The 17666-nt window shown below is 41.6% G+C and overlaps 1 pseudogene; it reads right to left on the bottom strand.

The window, feature by feature from the left end:
- LOC128045594 (cytochrome P450 2J2-like) overlaps positions 1–14790 on the bottom strand; it is a 35960-nt pseudogene extending 21170 nt beyond the window's left edge.
- Positions 14791–17666: the final 2876 nt, after the last annotated feature.

The raw sequence follows: 17666 nt of genomic DNA, 5'->3' as shown, positions 1-17666 counted from the left end.
GACTCTGATGCTGAGAAGGATTGGGGGCAGGAGGAGAAGGGGACGACAGGATGAAATGGCTGGATGGCATCACTGACTCAATGGACATGAGTCTGAGTGAACTCCGGGAGTTGTTGATGGACAGAGAGGCCTGGCATGCTGCGATTCATGGGGTTGCAAAGAGTCGGACATGACTGAGTGACTGACTGATGACTGACTGAGAATAGTCAGTGAGGTACCCCTGAGGTCCCAGACTTCCTAGGTTCTGTCTTAATAGGAGGGAAGAAAATGGAATTACTGGATGGGAGAATTACCATTACAGAAGTGGGAATAAGGAACGTTATTCAAAAATAACATTGACAGTAATCATCTTTAAAGCTCACATTCATTATGCCCATTTAATGTATCAGGATTCATGCTAACTGCTTATTCAGTTTTGGTGAAATGTGTCCATAAATCTCCAAGCAGTGTTGCTGTTAAAAGTGAATAAATCTTCCTTTAGATACCTGAGGGTTTATTTATCTCAACCCTTGGGGCTTATTTCCCTTAGAAATGTCTTCCAAATCCAGAAAAGGGGCTGAGAGACCAATCAGCTGAGCAGAGGTTTTGACAGACTCAAAACCTTAGCAGGACAAAAGAGGAAGGCAGGAACTACCAAAGAAGGGGTGAGGTTTGAATCCCTTAAATCCATATCCTACAAGTTTAGAATATAATATCATGTATGGATGGGTAAGTAGTACAACCACTTGGAAACATTTAAGTTTTTTATGTCCAGGTGTATATGCAGGAGAAATAAGTATGTGTGTCTACATGAACAACTGAACAAGAATGTTCATGGAAGCTTTATTCACAACATCTCCCAACCTGGAAATCTTCTGCATGTACATCAATGAAGAAGAAAATAATAATTTAAAAAAAATGAGTAACATATTCAAATAGTAAAAAACTATGCAGAGTGAAAATAAGAGCATCTAACCCAGATGAGTCTGAAAATAGTGTGCTCGAGGAGAGCCAGAACAGAAAGGCACCTCTGATGGACGGTGGAGATGGGGGTAGGGAGGGGCACGGAGAGCAGGGGCTCAAAAATGATGACAGTACTGTGATTTTTAAAGAGCACAGGTTCAAGTGTATATGTCATGTAGAGCGTTGTACTGTACATGAATGCTAGAGATGTTCTTTGTCTACAATTCAGTTCAGTTCAATTCAGTCGCTCAGTCGTGTCCGACTCTTTGCGACCCCATGAATTGCAGCACGCCAGGCCTCCCTGTCCATCAACAACTCCTGGAGTTCACTCAGACTCATATCCATTGAGTCAGTGATGCCATCCAGCCATCTCATCCTCTGTCGTCCCCTTCTCCTCCTGCCCCCAATCCCTCCCAGCATCAGAGTCTTTTCCAATGAGTCAACTCTTCCCATGAGGTGGCCAAAGTACTGGAGTTTCAGCTTTAGCATCATTCCCTCCAAAGAAATCCCAGGGCTGATCTCTCTCAGAATGGACTGGTTGGATCTCCTTGCAGTCCAAGGGACTCTCAAGAGTCTTCTCCAACACCACAGTTTGAAAGCATCAATTCTTTGGCGCTGAGACTTCTTCACAGTCCAACTCTCACATCTATGCAAGACCACTGGAAAAACCATAGCCTTGACTAGACGGACCTTTGGTGGCAAAGTAATATCTCTGCTTTTCAATATGTTATCTAGGTTGCTCGTAAGTTTTCTTCCAAGGAATAAGCATCTTTTAATTTCATGGCTGCAGTCACCATCTGCAGTGATTTTGGAGCCCCCCAAAATAAAGTCTGACACTGTTTCCACTGTTTCCCCATCTAATTCCCATGAAGTGATGGGACCGGATGCCATGATCTTCATTTTCTGAATGTTGAGCTTTAAGCCAACTTTTTCACTCTCCTCTTTCACTTTCATCAAGAGGCTCTTTAGTTCCTCTTCACTTTCTGCCATAAGGCTGGGTTCATCTGCATATCTGAGGTTATTGATATTTCTCCCAGCAATCTTGATTCCAGCCTGTGCTTCTTCCAACCCAGCGTTTCTCATGATGTACTCTGCATAGAAGTTAAATAAGCAGGGTGACAATATACAGTAAATATGTAAAATATTATCATAAACACTAAAGTCAACAGATTGCTTTCAAATAAGCTTGTGTTGAAGTCATTTTCAAAATGTTACATTTTAGCTGAAAAGGAATAGAAGAGTCCGTCTCATCTGTGTCTGACACCAGCCCAATATCCTAATCCAAGATAGGAAGTGAGAATTGCCTTACACGGCACCTCACTGATGTCTGCAGATACATGACCTCATCCATCAGCCTCAGCAGCTCCTGGACTGTCCTGGTAGTCAAACTGCTCCCCAAAGGCGATAGAGCTAATAATATTGGAAACCTCATTGCTGATTGTGAAGTGAGGGTCGAAAGGCTGTTCTGAGGGCAGAAGAAGAGGCGGAGCCTTCAGATTGGTTTCTGTTTTCCAGAGTCTATTCCATGTGACACATGACACACTGACTACAGGATCCCCTCTGAGACTGTACCCACAGCCCTCTACACAGAGTCTGACACACAGCCAAGTACTACGTCAGTGCCTGGGAGTCAATCTGATTACCAGGATTTTAAAACCTATAATATGCTTTAAGCCCATGTTCTTATTTTTAATTCTCAAACTCCACAAGGGCAGGTCATGGCTGTTGTTTGCTGTCATTCCGTCCGGGCCCTCACAGTGCCGGGTGCAGGGCACGCATGTAGGCACTCATTCATCATCTGTTAGTGAATGTATGGGCCACGGTTCCTGCACCTGTCTTATGACATGCTCACCGTTCTCCTCTCCTACTGTCTGGATAAGGTAGGTGCCCTCTTCCTGAATGCATTCCTCTAAGCTCTTCCTTCCTAAACCAAAGTCCCTCAGAGTTGTCAGGGTGAACCTTCTTTGCTCCTTCCATATGTGGCCACTAGACATGATCAAGCCTGGGAGAAAGAAAACCAAGGTTATGAAAAGAAAGTCAACAAGACCCACGAGGAACAATGTATCAGATGGAAGGAAGGAGAAGGGCTTTAAGGTGTTTGAAACTATTCAGAGGAAAAAAAAAGTCCCAAAGCAAAGGATATAAGCAACTCACATTTACTGATTGCTTGTAATGCCGGACACTTTAGCATTTGTAATGTATTATGTAATTAAGTACTCACAGAACCTCTCTGAGGTAGTTCTTATCATACCTGCCACACCCTGAAAGTTTTATTGATGAGAAAAGTAAGGCACGGGGATAAAAATAAACTCTACAAAGTCACAGAGTGAGTAAGCAGCTGGACAGGCATTCAAACTCAAGTCTGCCTGACTCAAAAGCCCATGCTTGGATGACTTGTTGCATAAGAAGTACGCTGAAGTGGTTATTATGCTACATATTAAGGATGAATTTATGGATTAGTGAAAACCCATATTCACAAGGAGAAAAGGCTTTCATCTAATTGATGTTAAAAAGAGAAATGAATCACTCGACAAATCAAGGAAGTATAAACAGTTTGTGCAGAAGGAACAACACAGGCAAAGGAAAAAAAAAGTCCATCTTTGTGTGTTCAATAAATGATCATTTATTTCATAATACAAGTCAGGTCATCACCCTTTCATTTCTTTACTTTCAGAGCACCCTTCAACTCCTCATTTCTGCCTTTGCCCTCCATCACCACAAGGACATGACCTTCCCTGCCATCCAGTCCACGATCCTCTCAATCTCACTTTGAAATGTCAGCAGCAGGAGATCTTTCTTGGAACACTCTTCCAATGGTGTCCAGGTCACACACTCTACTCCCAATTCTCTGATCACAGAGACATTCCTGTATCTTTCATTAACTCATCTTCTATAGAATTTTGAAATGATGGAGCTCTTCAAGATGAGCTCTGAAGTCTCTTCTCTCCTTATCTATGCTCCATTTTGGGGAAAATCTCATTAACTCCTAAACTTTTAAGTGAAATCTACTTATAATGAACATCTATTTCTATCTCTCAGCTCTGGACATATATGTAAGTGCCTGCTTGACTCTGCTGATTTATAGGCATTTCACACTCAGCACATCTATGACTGAATTCATAGTTTACAACTCCGCACCCAGGCCAGCCAACACCTCCTCCACAGCTTACCTCTTTCCTTTACCTACAAATTTGGGTGTCTACCTCAATGCCTCATTCTCCCTCTCTCTAGGTCATCCTGTCTTACTGGATTTGCCTCCTGAGTAACTTAAATCCATGTATTGTTGTGGCCACTCTCTTGGTCTAATCTGCTGTACTGCCATTTCTTGCTGCTTCCCTAGGCCAAGCCAGCACCTCCTCTCACCTAAAATGCTGCAACAGACTCTTGCTCCCTTTATTCCATTCTTCACACTGTAGTTTAGAGAAGTCTTTAAAATGGACCATGTAAGGATGATGATTCCTTTCTCTACTGAAACCATTCAGGAGCTTCCATTGTTATTAGGCTAAAAAGCTACATCCTTAATGAGAACTTGCATGAACTCTTCCTGCTTGAATTCACCAGCTTTATCTCCATTTAATCTCTGTTCTTCCTACACTGCTGCTGCTGCTAAGTCGCTTCAGTTGTGTCCGACTCTGTGCGACCCCATAGACGGCAGCCCACCAGGCTCCCCCATCCCTGGGATTCTCCAGGCAAGAGTACTGGAGTGGGTTGCCAATTCCTTCTCCAATGCTTGAAAGTGAAAGGTGAAAGTGAAGTTGTTCAGTCGTGTCCGACTCTTAGTGACCCCATGGACTATAGCCCACCAGGCTCCTCTGCCCATGGGATTTTCCAGGCAAGAGTACTGGAGTGGGGTGCCATTGCCTTCTCCTCTTCCTACACTGCTACTGCTGCTGCTAAGTCACTTCAGTCATGTCCGACTCTATGCGACCCCATAGACGGCAACCCACCAGGCTCCCCCATCCCTGGGATTCTCCAGGCAAGAACACTGGAGTGGGTTGCCATTTCCCTCTCCAATGCATGAAAGTGAAAAGTGAAAGTGAAGTTGCTCAGTTGTGTCCGACTCTTCGTGACCCCATGGACTGCAGCCCACCAGGCTCCTCTGTCCATGGGGTTCTCCAGGCAAGAGCACTGGAGTGGGGTGCCATCGCCTTCCTACACTGGCCACCTTCAACTCCTCAGTTTTGTGTTCATCTTCCCACCCCAGAGATGTTTCCCATTATATTCCCTCTGACTAATAGTTTCTTCACTTTGTTAAAATAATTGTTACTTATGTTAGCTTTACCTGAGTCTCAGAATGTTAGATACTCCTAAGAAGTGCATCCTGCTCTTATCTTCAGAACACTATGGCTTTATGTTATTAGAGTAATTGATACTGTTTTCCTGAATGGAGTGTAAGTTACAGAAAAACAAGGATTTTGTCACTCTCCTCACTGTTTTGTCACTGGTGGCACCAGGCTTCACATGACAAATAACAGAGAGAAATGATGTAGAGTTAATGGATGAAATATTGCAAAGAGGAATTGAGAAAAACTTGAAAAAATGGTACTTTGGTAGAAGAATATATTTGAGCTTTTCATTTAGATTTTTAAATGTGCAGGTTTATTTTACAATCATTTTAAGTATTCATGCCAAACTCTTATAGATTGTAGGCTCAAAGTACCTGGTGAGCACAGCCTTAATAACAGGACATAAGAAATTAGAGGCAAGAAGGGATCACACAATCAGCAGGAGGAAGCTGATCCACCTTCATTTTCCTGGGGAAGAGATCTGAATGGGAAAGTAGAAACAGAGCCTGGGAATGCATCGCTTTTCCTCTGCTTCAACAACACATTACATCACTGAGTGATGAGGATACTTATTTATCAAAGCGTCCTGACTGAGTTCATGCAGGTGAAGCCGCTTCTCCCAAATCCCTGACATTAACACTGACCCTGCTAGGTGCCCTGAGGGGGTGCCTTCGACAGGAAAATGAGGGACTCAGCTTCCTTGAGGGGCAGGAACTTACAAGGGGACTGGTCCCTGGAGTATTGGAGAATTACAGTCACAAAAGTACATTTCAGAGACTACGAGAATATCAAACATTCACCTCTTTCATTAGTCAAGAAACTTACCATTTTTCTTAAAGATATTCTCTTGGATAGGCTGTATGGGGTGGTTCACAAGTTTTGGTCCTGGTGGACAAGGGCTTCTTTGATTTCAGGCAATCCTGTTAATAAAACTGTAGAAAATCCACCCATTTCCAGGCTAATCATGTTCCCATATTTCTTCACAAACTGAAAAACAGTGGAATAATCACAGGTAAATATGCACACGTATGTGTGTCCAGGAATGAAGGGTGTATGTTGCTGATGGAACATACATAGAGAGGAGCCTGTGTGTGGAGCATTGTGGGTACACCTCGGTAGGATGGGGATGTTTCTACCTGTCTCCATTTATCCTCCTCTCAACTAGACTCCACTATAGGACATGCACATTCGTTATAAACATTCACTCATTTGTTCAACCTACTTGAATTGAGTGAGCATGAACCACTGCAGCCTGAGAATAAGGCATAAAGATATAATAAAATAAACAACGTATCTAACCTTAAGCATCTTGGAGTCTAAAGAAGGAAGAGAAATCATTGCATGTGACTCATCAGCGAAGGCGAGATATGTTTATTGAACCCAATGGTGTTGCAAGTATGGACTTAGTAAATTTTATCTGTTTAACCAGGCAAGAATGACCCTTTCCTCAAGAAGTTCAAAAGACAGGAAATTCACTACCAGGCTTGGACCAGGTAAGGAGAATAGTACTCTAGCTCTGGAACCCTGTGCAAATCTTAACTCTATCACTGACTAGTTGTGAGCTCCAGGGAAAGTTGCTTCACTTTTTGGAGTCTCAGCTCCCCGGCAATAAAGGGAGAAAAACGTTCCTCCCACAAAGCTTCTGTAAGGAAGAATGAGAATAGCAATGTGAAAGATCCTTTGTTTACCAGTTAGCCGACATCCACTTGAGACTCTGTGTGCAGACAGACGTGGATGCATGCACACTGGTGACAGGTGTGATGAGCAGAAGAAAGGATCTCGTGTCACAGACAACTACATCCACGGGGCGCCATGCTCACCACCTTTCATGTTTGATTTCATTTAATTTCACAACCATCCTATGGTAGTAATGAATGTCAGCATCTCTCTTGAGGAAAATGAGTCAGCAGGAGTAACTTAGCCAAGGTGATAAAGCTGTTGGGGGCGGGAGCTATTTACTAGGCATTATGCAAGATTTGAGGATGAAGACAGGAAACTAAGATGGCACTAGGACCTTAGAGCTTAGTGGATATGAGAGCGTGAATGTGAGAATGAGAGTGAGGGTCAGGAGAGGAAGAGTGAGAAAAGAAGTGTGTAGGGGTGTGTTGGAAGTGTACAGAAATGTGCAGGTATGTGCAAATATAACATAGAGGCAAATCAGTTATCACTAGTCAAAGTCTTCCCTGACAAGTTTATTCAAGAGAGGGCTCTATGTAGACCCTGCCTCTGCTTCCAGTCTGTAGGGCTCTCTGTCTTGCTGCAGGCTGTGGTATTAAACGGAAGCCCTCATTTCCTCCAGGTTTGCCCCACCTCCTCAACTGCCATGCACTGATGCTCCCCCAAGTCATCTAGAACTCCATGGACTGTGTCACCCCATGAGAGAAAACATCATGGATTTAGTCTCATTCCACCACCCTGCACCCATATTAAAGACCAAGCCTGAATTCAAGCCTTTCATTGTCCAGTTCATTCATCACTAGCATAGTAAGCCTGTCTTGTTAGAAAGAGCAGAACCAAGGTTCTATCTTAGTCTGATCTGCCTCTAAAGTAAATGTCTTTCTTCAAGAAAATTAGAGATACCAAGGGAACATTCCATCCAAAGATGGGCTCAATAAAGGACAGAAATGGTAGGGACCTAACAGAAGCAGAGGATATTAACAAGAGGTGGCAAGAATACACAGAAGAACTGTACAAAAAAGATCTTCATAACCAAGATAATCACGATGGTGTGATCACTCACCTAGAGCCAAACATCCTGGAATGTGAAGTCAAGTGGGCTTTAGAAAGCATCACTATGAACAAAGCTAGTGGAGGTGATGGAATTCCAGTTGAGCTATTTCAAATCCTAAAAGATGATGCTGTGAAAGTGCTACACTCAGTATGCCAGCAAATTTGGAAAACTCGGCAGTGGCCACAGGACTGGAAAAGGTCAGTTTTCATTCCAATCCCAAAGAAAGGAAATGCCAAAGAATGCTCAAACTACCGCACAATGCACTCATCTCACATGCTAGTAAAGTAATGCTCAAAATTCTCCAAGCCAGGCTTCAGCAATACATGAACTGTGAACTTCCAGATGTTCAAGCTGGTTTTAGAAAAGGCAGAGGAACCAGAGATCAAATTGCCAACGTCCACTGGATCATTGAAAAAGCAAGAGAGTTCCAGAAAAATATCTATTTCTGCTTTGTTGACTATGCGAAAGCCTTTGACTGTGTGGATCACAAGAAACTGGAAAATTCTGAAAGAGATGGGAATACCAGACCACCTGACCTGACTCTTGAGAAATCTATATGCAGGTCAGGAAGCAAGTTAGAATTGGACATGGAACAACAGACTGGCTCCAAATAGGAAAAGGAGTACATCAAGGCTGTATACTGTCACCCTGCTTATTTAACTTATATGCAGAGTACATCATGAGAAATGCTGGGCTGGAAGAAACACAAGCTGGAGTCAAGATTGCTGGGAGAAATATCAATAACCTCAGATATGCAGATGACACCAGCCTTATGGCAGAAAGTGAAGAGGAACTAAAAAGCCTCTAGATGAAAGTGAAAGAGGAGAGTGAAAAAGTTGGCTTAAAGCTCAACATTCAGAAAACGAAGATCATGGCATCTGGTCCCATCACTTCATGGGAAATAGATGGGGAAACAGTGTCAGACTTTATTTTTGGGGGCTCTAAAATCACTGCAGATGGTGACTGCAGCCATGAAATTAAAAGTCACTTACTCCTTAGAAAGAAAGTTATGACCAATCTAGATAGCATATTCAAAAGCAGAGACATTACTTTGCCACCAAAGGTCCGTCTAGTCAAGGTTATAGCTTTTCCAGTAGTCATGTATGGATATGAGAGTTGGACCGTGAAGAAAGCTGAGTGCTGAAGAATTGATGCTTTTGAACCGCGGTGTTGGAGAAGACTCTTTTTCTTTTTTAAATTTGTTTATTTTAATTGGAGGTTGAGAGTCCCTTGGACTGCAGGAGATCCAACCAGTCCATCCTAAAGGAGATCAGCCCTGGGATTTCTTAGGAAGGAATGATGCTGAAGCTGAAACTCCAGTTCTTTTTCCACCTCATGTGAAGAGTTGACTCATTGGAAAAGTCTCTGATGCTGGGAGGGATTGTGGGCAGGAGGAGAAGAGGATGACAGAGGATGAGATGGTTGGATGGCATCACTGACTCAATGGACGTGAGTTTCAGCAAACTCTGGGAGTTGGTGATATACAGGGTGGCCTGCTGTGCTGCGATTCATGGGGACACGACTGAGCAACTGAACTGAACTGAAGAAAGGGTAGGATGGGAATCAGATTTTTTACTTCATTTTGTTGAACACCTGGAAGAACTCCTAGAGTTTTATTTTAAAAAGATTTCTCAATTAATTTAGAATATATAAGGATTTTTTTGGAACTGCTGAAAAATCTCAGGTTAAGCTAAAGGGCTCCTCACTGACAAGGTATACAACCTGGAATTTCAGCTTGAAGCACCTTCTGAAATGAATTTCTTCAGAGTTTCATCTCTGCCAATTCTCTGTCCATGTATATTTTCAGTCCAAAGGGACTGGATCAAACACTGTAATGGTACTGTGTAAACATGGATAGGTCAAATGAGTCCTGAAGCCCTGGTATTGATGATGGTAACGTCTACCAGTTCTTGAGCACGTCATGCCAGTCACTGGGCCAATTGCTTTACATGGATATAAATGTGTGATTCATAGTCATCTGAGAATACTTTGTCAGATAGAGAATACTATTCCATGTACAACAGGCAAGTCATCAAAAAAGAAACAATTTACAAGAATAAAAGAGGTAAAAATAAGGTGGTTCAAGAGGCTAACACAGGCTTAAAATGATTACAGAAAAACAAGGATTAAGATAGGAGCTAAAAAAGGCAAATAAAAGTAACAGGTTACAAGATCTTTATCCTATGAAGGATAAAAATATCAAATGTAGGATTAAGCACTTAAATAATAAAATAGAGCAAAATAAATGTTTGGAATAAAAAAATTAGAAGTGATGAGTTAGTGAGATGAGATAAGTTGAGGGAGATTCTATCAAGTTCTTAAACCTAAAACCAACTGGCCAAAGGTACAAAAAGAAAAAGGAAAAAAAGAAAAGTATACCAATTCTTGTTTTTTTAATTTATTTTTTAATTGAAGGACAATTACTTTACAGAATTTTGTTGTTTTCTGTCAAATATCAACATGAATTGATAGTATAGAAGTATACCAATTCTTACTCCCACTAGCAGTAGTGAGAGGGTCTCTTCCTCTGAACACTCACTGAGCAGTGTCTGTGTATGTGTCTCTGTGTGTGTGTGTGGGGGGGTGGTGATTGGTGGAGACTTGGGCACAAGGAAGGGTAAGATTCTCTCACTTGCTAAATTGTGTCTTTACATGTCTCAATGTGCTTGCATTGCTTTATAGTTAACAAGTGTTTCTAACCAATGAAGCACAATAAAGAAACCTAAGGACATACAGAATAAAGTCTCGTAACAGTAGTTCATATTTTTTTGAATCACAGAATCCTTTGAGAAACTAGTGTATGTCATGGATCTCCTCTCGAGGAAAATTCTGCACACATGAATACAGTTTCAGGGGTTCACCAACCCCCCGGGAGTACATGAACACCCACTAAGATTCCAGGTTTCAAAGGTAGTTTTTCTTGGGTTTATGCCAGGTTTCTGAGAACAGTCTGTGGAAATCGAATTCAAATTCAATCCAACAGGTTTTTATGAAATGCTTCCAAGTTGCCAGGCACCATCCGACATTGCAATGTTACACGTGGGGACAATACACAGATCAATGTGCTATGGTGTTTTCCTAAAGCATCAAAGTCTCTTGGTAAAAGAACACTACAGAAAAAAATTAATGCACAGTGGAAGATGATATATGTTACAGTGCTGATAGAAAGGGAAATGGAGGTATCGAAAGAAGAAATCAATTTCAACTCCAGATATGGGAGAAAGCTTCTAAGAGAAGGTGGTATTTGAGCCAGTGAAAGGACACCTGTTGTAAAGACAAAGATATTTATGCTCTGTGAATAGCATACACAAATGCACAGATAGGAAAATGTGGGCCTTTGGGAACCAGTGAGCTCTCGTGTCTGACTGCAGCAAAGATTCATTAAAGAGAACTAACCCTGTGGTTGGTCAAGGCCAAGCCCTGGAGGTACAGGTCCTTATGTTTAAATTACTTGCAGTGTAATGGAACATATCAATAGCTAGTTCTCATTATTGCCATTCTGTGCAATAAATTCGGAGAAGGCAATGGCATCCCACTCCAATACTCTTGCCTGGAAAATCCCATGGACGGAGGAGCCTGGTAGGCTGCAGTCCATGGGGTTGCTAAGAGTTGGACATGACTGAGCGACTTCACTTTCACTTTTCACTTTCCTGCATTGGAGAAGGAAATGGCAACCCACTCCTGTGTTCTTGCCTGGAGAATCCCAGGGACGGGGGAGCCTGGTGGGCTACCATCTATGGGGTTGCACAGAGTTGAACACAACTGAAGCAACTTAGCAGCAGCAGCAGCAGCAATAAATTATTTGATAGGGGTTATATAAGAAGCCTATAAGGAACTCCAGGGACTAGGATAGGTTCTTGGAAAAATTACCAGTCATTTGTGTAGAGAGATGAAGGACAAGGCTGGCAGGTAATGTGAGCTGGACCAAGGATATCTTAATGTCAAGTGAAATATTTCAGATCTTGTTTTGTTTGCAATTGGAAAATTGAATACAAGAGGTAACAACAGTGAGTGCTTAAGAGCTTGGATTTTGAAGTCATACAAATTCTTTTCTCTCAGGCAGATTCTACTTGTTTATGTGTGATTTTTGGTCAAGTTATTTAACTTACTTGTGTTTCAGTTTTCAAATGCATAATATGAGGGCTATTACTAGTTCTCATCTTTAAAACTGTGGTGATAAGTAACCATAATACCAAAACTAATAATAAAATTATTTATTGTTGGGAGTGTATTTTAGCAAAAGGACTCTGGTTAGACCTGGACAAAGGAATGGAAGGGAAGTGGCCAGAGAGTAGACTGATGGAGCCCACGAAGCAATCAGGTTAGACAAGTGATGCCTGGTATACAACCAACAAATGGCTTTCCTTGAGTTTGTTACTATAAAGTTTGAAGAAAGGGAGAGGGTATTAGTGAAAGAAATAAGCATCAGTTGTGTGCATCAGTAAACTGATTGGTTCGTTTGGTTCTTATAACAACCCTACAATGTATTCGCGGTTTTCAGAAAACAAGACGCAGAGATTTAGTGCATAGCTGATGAGTATAAAGTCGGGCTTTTTCTAACTCACTCTGTAAGTCTCACCTTTAAATGAAAGCATGGAGATGTTCTCTCTCTTCTTCTAAGCAAAGGACTTCGTAAGTGTTAATTGGCCACATGACTTTCCAATCAAAAACCACATTTCTGGTGCGCCGGTGGAACATGAGTAGTGGTGATGCGTACATCTTCTAGGTCGTGTCCTTAAAGGAAAGGTACTCCTTTCCACTTCCCACTTTCCTCTTTTTCTGGTCCAGAGCCCACATGTGACAGTGCTGCAGGAGCAGAACAACAAGACAGAGCACTGCAGGTTTTGGATGACCTTGCGGAACAAAGTAGCCTTCCTATCCTGGTCTTCCCTGCCTACATCTCAACTTATTTGTGAGACAGAAATAAATTTCAACCTTTTTTATATGATTGTAAATCCTCACAAATACATTTATCCATCATACTTATTATTTTTCTACCTTAGTCCAAAAATGTTTTCTTATTCACATAAATGTTCTTACAATAAACCATATGGCTATGGCAGAGAAAGTTAAGAAAATGTGGGGAAAGTAAGGAAAGTGGTCACAGTTAGGGAGCCCTGATGGGAGATGATTATAAAGCAGAGGAAAAAGCCTACAACAAGATTTTTAGGTGGCTCTTTAGGGAAAAGTGTGAGAAGCAAGTGAAAACACGACTAACATCTAAGCAGGCAAATGACAATTTTAAATGATTAGTGAGAGGAGATTGCAGGTCAGGGAGTTGAAAAATGAAGGGCTCAGTCCTTGTAGCTGCTGCTGGCGCTGCTGCTGCGTCGCGTCAGTCGTATCCGACTCTGTGTGACCCCAGAGACGGCAGCCCACCAGGCTCCCCCATCCCTGGGTTTCTCCAGGCAAGAACACTGGAGTGGGTTGCCATTTCCTTCTCCAATGCATGAAAGTGAAAGGTGAAAGTGAAGTCGCTCAGTCGTGTCCGACTTTTAGGGACCCCATGGACTACAGCCCACCAGACTCCACCACCTATGGGATTTTCCAGGCAAGAGTACTGGAGTAGGGTGCCATTGCCTTCTCTGCAGTCCTTGTAGGGATGGGTGCAGTTCAGTTGAAAAGTGGTGAGGATTTAGGTGGGTGGCTCAGCTGGTAAAGAATCTACAGGCAGTGCAGGAGACCTGAGTTAAATCCCTGGGTGGGGAATATCCCCTGGAGATCTATCCACTCCAGTATTCTTGCCTGGAGAATTACATGGACAGAGGAGCCTGACAGGCCCCAGTCCAGGGGGTTGCAAACAGCCGGACACGACTGAACTGCTAACACATTTACCATTTTACACCTGGGAAACTGCCTCTCAGAGGGAAAGGACACCCTGACCCCTCATCAGGGATCAGGTGATCATATTACAAATAGCATGTCCCAATAATATGTAACAAGACACACACTTAAATAGTAAACAGTTAATATTTCATCCTTAGAAAACATAGGTGTAATCATGCCAGCTGCTGGAGAGAAGAGAGAAGCTCAAAGCGGATGCCAGCTTTAGCCTCAGAATTCCCATCCTCCCGCCCTGGGTACCCAGAATGGGGAGAGGAGGGAGGTGGCCGGTAGTTCTTTCGATGCCGCCTTTTGAGGAGATTAGCAAGGAAGAGAAAGGCGGCAGCCCCCATCAGGAGCACCCGGGACGGAGCGCGGTCCAGAATGCTGCGGTCCGGGCTCCGCCAGGGAGCCCAGTACCTCCAGCTTGGCTGCGAAGTCTGGCCCCTCTTTCGCAGTCCAAAACACCAGCGTTCCACAGGGTCTCTTCCTCTTTGTTCTCAACACCGCCAGCCTTCCCTGCCCCGCCCCGTTGCCGCCCCCTTCCTGGCCCCCTGTTCCACTGCGCCTCTCCCCTGCCCCGCCTTGCCCCCAGGGTCAGCCTCCAGACCCGTCCTTCTTTAGGGTCCGCCTCTTGCTCCCCACATCCCCCTAAACAGGCCCCTAACAGGCTCTGCTCCTTCCCTCTACCCCCCAGCCTGACTGCTGCTCACTAGATGTCTAGCTTGGGACTCCCGGGAGAACTTTCTTGGGTCTTGGAAAAGGCCAGGCTAGAAGCAGCGTGGTTTTTTGGTTTTGGTTTTGTTTTTGCTAGAGAACCTCCTTCTTTGAGGCCAAGGGTGCTCTAAAGTTTATAGTTTCATTGCTTGTTAGAGAGCACCACAGACGCTTGAGTTTGTGTTTTTCATTCACCTTCTCACCGAATGATTGGAACTGAGCCTAACGAACAATCAGAAAAACAACAGCACCTGACGTTTCTTGTCTCTTAAACAATATACCTGGCATCATATTAGCCACTTCACATAGATGGCTTCAACGACAAAATTATGCATGTGCCGTTCTTGGTTCCATCTAGCAGTTAAGGAATACTAAAATTTTTCAAACCAAATTTGAGGGAATTTGTTGCTAATAGACCTGCCTTACAAGAAAAGTTAAAGTTCTTCAGAAAGTAGGAAAATATATAGGTCAGAAACACAGATCTAAGGAAAGAAAGACATTAGAGAAAAAATAAATTAGGGTTATTAAATCTCTTATTTTCTAATTCTTAATTGGTCTAAGAGTTTGTTCTAAATAAAAATAGTAATGATTTATTTATTATAGCTTACAGATAAGTGATATGAATGATGCAATGTTGGAAAGGGCAGAAGAAAAGAATTAGGAAAATGCTGTTACAAGGTACTTGGAGTACCAACCAAGCAATTTAATGATATTTGAATGTATGTTTGAATCAGTTGGAAATGTATACTATGAACTGTAGGGCCATCACTTATGTTTTAAAAAAGATAAAGAATGGACATGCTAAGACAGAAGAGAAAATGCAACTATCCAAAATACTCAATTAAAATCAGAGAAGAGGGTAAAAGGATGAAAAACAGAAAAGAAATAAAAATCAATAGCAATAAATAGAAGGCAGTAATGAATATGATTGGGTTTTCTATATGTCATTGGCAGAGACAGTTTTAGTTCAGCATCAAAACAACAAAATACTTAGGAAAAAACTTAACCAAGAAGACAGATGACTTATACATTGAAAACTATAAACTACAGAAAACTCCCTACATACAAAGCTTCAAGTTGCAGACTTTCAAAGATGTGAACGTGGGTTCCAGCGTTGGGCATGAGTGAAACTGCAGTTTGCCCTCTATCTCCTATTGCTGATGATCCTTCAGCTCTACCATTTCCCACCTCCACTTGCTCCTCCTCTAGTCAATAACTGTTGTTACTTGTCAGTTCACCTGATGCCATCCCCTGCAAGCCAGCTGTTCTAATATACTACTGTACTTTTCAAGGTACTATAAGATTAAAAAGGTTTTCTTTATTTTTGTGTTTTCTAATGTATTATTTGCGTGAAAATTATTATAAACCTGTTACAGTACAGTACTATATAGCTGATTGTGTTAGTTGGGTACCTAGACTAACTTAATTGGACTTATGAACAAAATTAGGCTTATGAATGTGCTCTCAAAATGGAATTCTTTAGTATGTAGGGGACATACTGCATTGTTGCACAAAATTAAAGAAGACACAAATAAATGGAAATATCTCATGTTGTGAACTGGAAAGCGGAACATTATAAAAATGTCCAGGTTAGATATACATCTAACATTCTTGAATTGTATTATAATAGTATGAAGTAAAAAAGGATTAATATAGAAAAGTTAATTTCTTACCTAATTACCTGTAGTGAACAACTGAAGTTTGAAATTAAAAACACAGTATCATTTACATGAGCACCAAAACAGAAACAAAAACAAAAGAATGATGATATACTTAGTTGTATATTAACAACAAGAGGAAAACTACAAAACTGTGATGAAAGAAACCAAAGGAAATACAAAAGAATGGAGAGATATTCTATGGACATAGATAGGAAGAATTATCAAGGTGTCAGTTCTTCCCAAATCTATACATAAATGAGAAAAATGTGTATATAATTTAATGAATTCCTAAACAAAATTGATGCTTTTGAACTGTGGTGTTGGAGAAGGCTCTTGAGAGTCCCTTGGACTGCAAGGAGATCCACCCAGTCCATTTTAAAGGAACTCTGTCCTGAATATTCACTGGAGGGACTGATGCTGAAGCTGAAACTAATACTTTGGCCACCTGATGAGAAGAACTGACTCGTTGGAAAATACCCTAATGCTGGGAAAGATTGAAGGCAGGAGGAGTAGGGGACAACAGAGGATGAGATGGTTGGATGGCATCACCGACTTGATGGACATGAGTTTGAGCAAGCTCTGAGAGATGGTGATGGGAAGCCTGGGGTGCTGCGATCCATGGGGTTGCTGCGATCCATGGGGTTGCTGAGTCAGACATGACCAAGTGACAAAACCGAACTGAACTGAAAACAAAATTCCAGTGGGTTATTTAAATGTTATTGACATTGAAAATTGATTCTAAAAATTATGGAAAGATAAAAGGCCCTTGGAATGTACAACAGAAAGTATCAAGACTAATGTAAAGTATAGTTAGTAATAATATATCAATACTGACTCATCAATTATAACATGCAAGTTGTTAATCATATGAGAAAATGGCGGGTAGTGAATGAGTATATGGAACTGTATTCTCCACTCAAATTTTCTGTAAATCTGTAAAACAAAATCCACAAACTGATTCTAAAGTTTATATAGAAAGGTCAAAGACCTGGAGTAGCAAATACATTATAAAAGGAGAACGAATTTGGAGGATGGACACCCTCTTGTCTTCAAGACTAACTATAAAGTTGCATAATCAGAACATGTGGTATTGGTGAAAGAATATACAAAGAGATCATGAGAAAATAATAGAAACTCCAGAAAAAGAGTCACATCAATAGTCTACTGTTCCTTGACCAAGGAGCAAATGCTATTCAATGGAAAAAGGATAGTCTTTTGCAGAAGGCATGTGTAAGCAACTGGATTATCCACATATAAAAATGAACCTGGTCACCAATCCTACACTTTTCACAAAAGTTAACTGAAAATAAATTACAAATCCAAATGTAAAACTCACAACTATAAAACTAGAAGACAACAAAGTAAAATACCTAGATGACACTAGATGACAATGACTTTTTAGATATAACACTAAACACTTGTTCATAAAAGAAAAAAAAATTGAACTTAATTGAAATTAAAAGCTTCTTACTTATCTGAACATTTACTTTGGGAATTAGGGGGAAA

The sequence above is a fragment of the Budorcas taxicolor genome, chromosome 3 (genome assembly GCF_023091745.1).
Source record: "Budorcas taxicolor isolate Tak-1 chromosome 3, Takin1.1, whole genome shotgun sequence".
In the NCBI taxonomy this organism is placed as follows: domain Eukaryota; kingdom Metazoa; phylum Chordata; class Mammalia; order Artiodactyla; family Bovidae; genus Budorcas; species Budorcas taxicolor.
The sequence above is the reverse complement of the archived record's forward strand: the minus strand, read 5'-3'. Positions and strand labels throughout refer to the sequence as shown.